Below are 6,000 nucleotides of genomic sequence, written 5' to 3' on the forward strand. Positions count from 1 at the left end.
GTGGTTCTTGAATTTAAAATAGAGACTTACTCAGATGGCACGTGGTAGAAACTAGAATCAGAATCCATGAAAATAGTCGTGTTGTCTCCATTCTCTGAAAAATGATTCACTCGTTCCCTGCTTGGGATGAAAGCAACGATGGGATTGTCGTATTCCTTCTTGATACCCCGCTGACAAAGTGATTCCTGCTCTCCGATAAGACCTGCATAACGGTAACACAGAAACTAAAGAATAAGAAGATCATTGTGCCGCAGTAGATAATTGAATATGTCGTCCAATTTCTTTCGTCCCCAATCCCATCGAGGTCCCATCCATCCCTCCCTCCCTCCCTCCCTCCCCCCCTCTCTCTCTCTTTCTATCTCTCTATCTCCTCAGTGTCTCCATTACTTTCTTTCTTTCAATCTCTCTCTGTATCTGTCTGTCTCTCTGTCTGTATCTGTCTCTTTCTCTCTCTTATTCTTTCCTTTTCTCTTCTATCTCTTTTTCTGTGTCTCTATTGCTTTCTCTCTCTTTCTCCTGTGATGAGATCTGATTGATTATTCTAAAGTGGACTGTTCCTTTAAACGAGAGAGAGAGAGAGCGCGAAGAGCGTGTGTGCTATTTCAGAGAGATAGAGGAACAGAGAGCCTGTGAGTTGCCTTGGAAACTGAAAGAGGAAGTATATAACTGACAGTTCATTTATCTGCACTGAGATATATACAAGGTTAGTTGACTTTTTAATCGGACACACACCAGAGACACACAAGAGACACAGGAGACTCCAGAGGCAAGAGGGACACTGCTGAGCTTTGTGTGCCCACGACAACGGGGGGGGGGGGGGGTTTCTGCTCACAGTGTGGACAAAGGGGTGACCGGAGGTGAGCTATCTGGAGTCTGGAGTTGATAACTACACCACAGAAGACGGCATCCCCTTTTCTGTGGTCACAAGTTGGTGACTTTTAAATAGGTTTCGGGAAAAGTAGGATGACGTGGAGAATGGGCATCGACACTGGAAGATAAACCAACACTTCAACTCTCTCTCCCCAACTCTACTCAAACCAAATTCCAGAACTGAACTGATTACTTACCGTCCCACCGTAAGACTGTATCACCCAATTACCTGCTGGGGAAGCTTGGGAAAGTTATTTATATATATATATGTGTGTGTGTGCTCTGCAAACCTGTTTACTTTATCTCGTTATATATTGCTTTATTCTCGTAGTTACTAATAAAATTTAGTTTATAACGGAAGGCTCAGACACCAGGTGTGTCCATTTCTGCTGGTTCTTTTTAACCCATTACGGGATACGGATCAAATTGGGGCCTCTGTCCGGGATTAGTGCAAAGTGGGCGTTCGTCTCAGAGATGAACTAAAAATGGTGGGGGCTTGATTGACTAGTTGATTTTATTGATTTGTGTGAGTGGATTATCAGCAGAAATGGAGTTTGGGGTTTAGTTAGTTAGTGGCAGAACCAATCCCAGAGGAGTTTTATGAAGCTAAGAGGGATGTACTGTTGGGCATTGCTCGTAAATTAAAAGTTAAGGTGAACACACGTATGAGGAAGGCTCAGATACAGCTGTTAATAGCACAACATAATGTAGCTGAGGGGAAATTCGAAAAGGAGGTGTTGGAAATGTTTGATGGTAAAGTAGCTACTAAGGCGAAGATTCACCTTCAGTTAGCAAAGCTGAAGTACAATTATGAGTTGAAATTAAAACAGCTCGAGGCCGAAGAGGCAGAAAAGCAGACAGTTCGAGAGGGGGATGTGGCAGTGACAGGATGAAGCGTTAGGTAGGGATAACGAGCTGGTGGTACCGTTTAATATCAGCCAAGAAATTAATTTAGTACCGCCCTTTGATAAAGCTGAAGTCGACCGGTATTTTCTACACTTCGAAAGGTTGCCCAGGCTCGTAAATGGCCGAGGGATGAGTGGGCTGTCATGTTACAAAGTGTGTTGAAGGGGAAGGCTCAGCAGGCGTTTTCTGCCCTGACCCTTGAACAGTCAAGGAATTACGATACAGAGAAAGATGCTGTGCTTAAAGTTCATGAGTTGCTTCCGGAGGCGTATAGAGATTTAAGGAAGTCCAAGCGCCAAACTTATGTGGAGTTTGTCCATGAAAAACAGGTGTACTTCAATCGCCTGTATACTGCGGAAGATGTTACTGAGGGTTTGGACAGCTTGAAAGAGTTGGTTGTGATTGAAGAATTTAAGAAGTGTGTTCCTGATGATATAAGGGCACACCGAGAAGAAAAGGATGACATACCTTGCGGGAGTCCGGACGGTTAGCAGACGAGGTTGTTTTAACCCCCAAGGCTGTGTTTACTCCGGATGGGAGTTTCCCAGGGAGTAGCTGGGTAGATCAGGAGAATCCGGAATTTGAAACTGGGACTGGCATTGAAAGCGTAGAAGAGGCATTTGTCCCAATTGCCTGTGTTCAGGTTGCTGAAGCACCTGTGAAATTCCAGGGTGTTGAACTTGTTTTGAAAACCAGGTAAGGTCTAAGGTGTCTGACTCGGTTGGAAAAGAATGCAGCCTTTTTGAACCAGATGGACATGTTTCAGTGAATAAAGGGTTAACCTTGGTGCCAGTGGTAATTGAGGATTGACATCCACTTGTGTTAGACGGTGTTCTAAAAGTCGGTGATATGAATGTTATGGACAATAGGGAGAAAGGTGCTGTTTCTGGATTTTTAAGCAAAGAACGTGGGAAGTTTGGACTGACTTTGTGACCTTTGACCCTGCTTGCAGGACAATGGCCTGTCAAAGAATAGGTTGAATTCTGTTTTCACAGTAGGAAGTAAGCACCTTCAAGGTTTTGGAACTGTTTTTCACGATTGCGTTGTGGAGAGAAAGGATTGTTTTGTTTTTCAGAGAGAACCTGACTGGGTTACCATAGAGACGAATCGAGTTAAAAGTCGTAAGAACAGAATAGATGGGTTGTTTGGAAATTTTCAAAAAGTAAACATGATCTTCGTAAGTTTAGTGATGGTTCTGGGTTTGGTGAACATTAGTTTGGTACCTATACAGGGTGAAGTTTATTCAGCAGTGCTGCTGACAAGCAAGCTTGTGGCTGATGACACACACAGAGTTACGGATGCACGCAGCATCCCGAAGCATGTCTAGAAATGCATTTAGCAAAGACAGGGAGAACTTGTGGGAATTTGTCAGAGGCTTTTCTACCTTCCATGTCACCTCAGGATTTGCGTAGTCAAGAGGATGAGAAAGGTTTGTCCTTGTCCAGGGATGAATTTATAGCGGAACAAAGTCGAGATTCTGAAATTGCTGCGTTAAAGGCTATAGCTCTCACAGAAGAGGAGGTTCAGAGAGAGTCAGTAGGATATTATTTTAAGGGCAGTGTGTTACGGAGGAAGTGGAGATCACCTGCTGTGCCTGCAAGTGAGGATTGGGCCATTGAACATCAAATTGTGGCCCCGAAAGTTTACAGGGCTGAAATGTTAAACATGACACATAGTGTGCCTTTAGTTGGACACTTTGGAGTCAGGGAGACAGTAAACAGGATTATGAAGGAATTCTACTGACCTAATTTAAGAAAGGATGTTGTGAACTCTTGCAAGACTGTGGTAAAAATCATTTATAATTTTTTTCACACTGGTAGGTCGACCTAAAGAAATCCATTCTGACCCGGGTAGTAACTTTACTTCAAAGACATTACAGGGGATAGTTAAAGAGTTGAGATCTAACACGTTGTGTCACCTTTGACCCTGCTCAGAGATCAATGGTCGGATGAGAATGTAAGTATGAGCGTGCTTAGTTATGTTTTGGAATTCAGAGACAGACTTAACAAGGCCCGTGACGTTGCAAAGCAGAATTTACAGCTCTCTCAGATAAACGTGAAACATGTTGGAGAAAGGGTCTTGAAGCTGTTCCCTCTCTTTACAAACCCACTTCAAGTGAAATTTAGTGGAGCATACGAAATAATTAGGAAAATCGATTCTTTAAATTATGTTATTAGAGCTCCTCGTCGATGGGGAAAGGCTACCCAGCTCTCCACATAAATATGATCACTAGTTATCATGACTCCGAACGTGCACCTGTGAGTATTGTTATGACAACGGAGGAGGTTGCATTGTCTGGTCCTGGAACACCAGAACTCCCTGTAGTTTTCCACAAGACTCAGAAATGTTGATTATTTGAAAAGTCTTGATGGAAAGACTCAACATTTGCTGTCAAAGCAACAAAGCAACAAGAGCTTAATTAACAAGTATAAAGGTTTGTTCCCTGACATCCTGAGAGCTGGCACGGCTGCAGTGTATGACGTAATGGTAGATAAAACCAATCCCATTAAGCAGAACCCTTACCGAATGATCCAAGACAAAAATAAAATTGTTGAACAAGAGATTGAATACATGCTAGCTAAGGCAAGTAACTTAGGCAGATGCTTATCCCATCCCAAAAGTGGATGATAAAGTTGGGAAGGCTAAGTACCTTACAAAGATTGACCTGATCAAAGGTTACTGGTGTGTTCCTTTAACAGAAAGCGCTAAAGAAATATCGGCATTTGTGACTCCATCTGGATTGTGTGAGTACAATGTTTTACGCTTTGGGATGAAAAATGTTCCAGGGACGTTCCAAAGGATGATGAATTCAGTGATTCAGGGTTTAGAAAATACAGGGGTTTATATTGATGACTTGGGTGTATGGAATGACACCTGGGAAGAGTATAATCAGACACACACCAGAGACAAACAAGACACACAGGAGACACACGATTCCAGTGGCAAGGAGGTCACTGGTGAGATTTGGGTGCCCAAGACAAGGGTGGGGTTTTGCTCACTGCGTGAATAAAAGGAGTGACCAGTGGGGAGCTATCGGTGCGTTGAACCCCCTTTTGGGTTGATAGCTCCACCACAGAAGACGGCATCCCCTTTTCTGTAGTCACAATCGGGTGACTTAAAATTAAGTTTAGAGAACAGGATAACGACGTGGAGGATCGACATCGGCATTGGAAGATAAAACAACACTTTAACTCTCTCTCTCAAACTCTACTCAAACCAAATTCCAGAACTGAACTGATTACTTACCGTGCCACCATAAGACTGTATCACATAATCATCTGAGCTGGGGAAACTTGGGAACCTTATTTACTCACCTATATATATGCATAAACTCTGCTAACCTGTTGGCTTTATCTCCTTTTATATCATTTTATTCACGTTGTTACTAATAAAATACAGTTTATAACGGAAGACTCAGACTCTAGGTGTGTTCATTTCTGCTGGTCCTCTTTAACCCATTACAGGGTACGTAGCACTGCCCCCTCTCCCTTTCTGCATCCCTCTCTGTCTCTCCCTCTCTCCCCACTCTCTCTCTTTCACTCTCTCACTATCTCTAACTCCGTTTCTGTCTCTCTATTGCTTTCTCTCTCTTTCTCTCTCCCTCTCTCTAACTGTGGCTGTGTATCTCTGTCTGTATTGCTTTGTGTGTGTGTGTGTGTGTGTGTGTGTGTGTGTGTGTGTGTGTGTGTGTGTGTGTGTGTGTGTGTGTGTGTGTGTGTGTGCCGTTAACCTTTTCCTGAAAAACTGAAGCAGGAGCAGTCATTGTCATGATTATTCCCTGAAACATTCCCTGCACCTTTCCAACGGCAAATAAGAAACACAAATCTGGTCAAAATACGCGCAGCGCCAGCCGGAGTTAGAGGCATGGAGAGTCTGCGTGAGGTGCGACAGACATTATTACAGCGAGAAAGGAGGTGAATTTGTTCACATTGTATACTCAACCTCCGTGACGTCACACAGCTGCCCCCGTCTGCCAGCCAGGCGTCCCCTTAACCACCCTAACTACCTGGCATAACTTCACTATGCCATTCGTTTTTCTTTTGGTTAGAAACTTCCACAAGATCATTCTCGGCTTCCAATGCTGAGCTTCCCTTTCTCTGTAACCCCACTGGCTTTGCATTGGTTTGATTGTGCTCGCGTCAAATCCAGGGGTCACCTTGCGGCAATGTTCGAGGAGCTGGGAGGGGCGACTCCACGCTGTGTCCCAATAAATAATAACAATAA

Source organism: Hypanus sabinus, unplaced genomic scaffold (assembly GCF_030144855.1).
Source record: "Hypanus sabinus isolate sHypSab1 unplaced genomic scaffold, sHypSab1.hap1 scaffold_43, whole genome shotgun sequence".
In the NCBI taxonomy this organism is placed as follows: domain Eukaryota; kingdom Metazoa; phylum Chordata; class Chondrichthyes; order Myliobatiformes; family Dasyatidae; genus Hypanus; species Hypanus sabinus.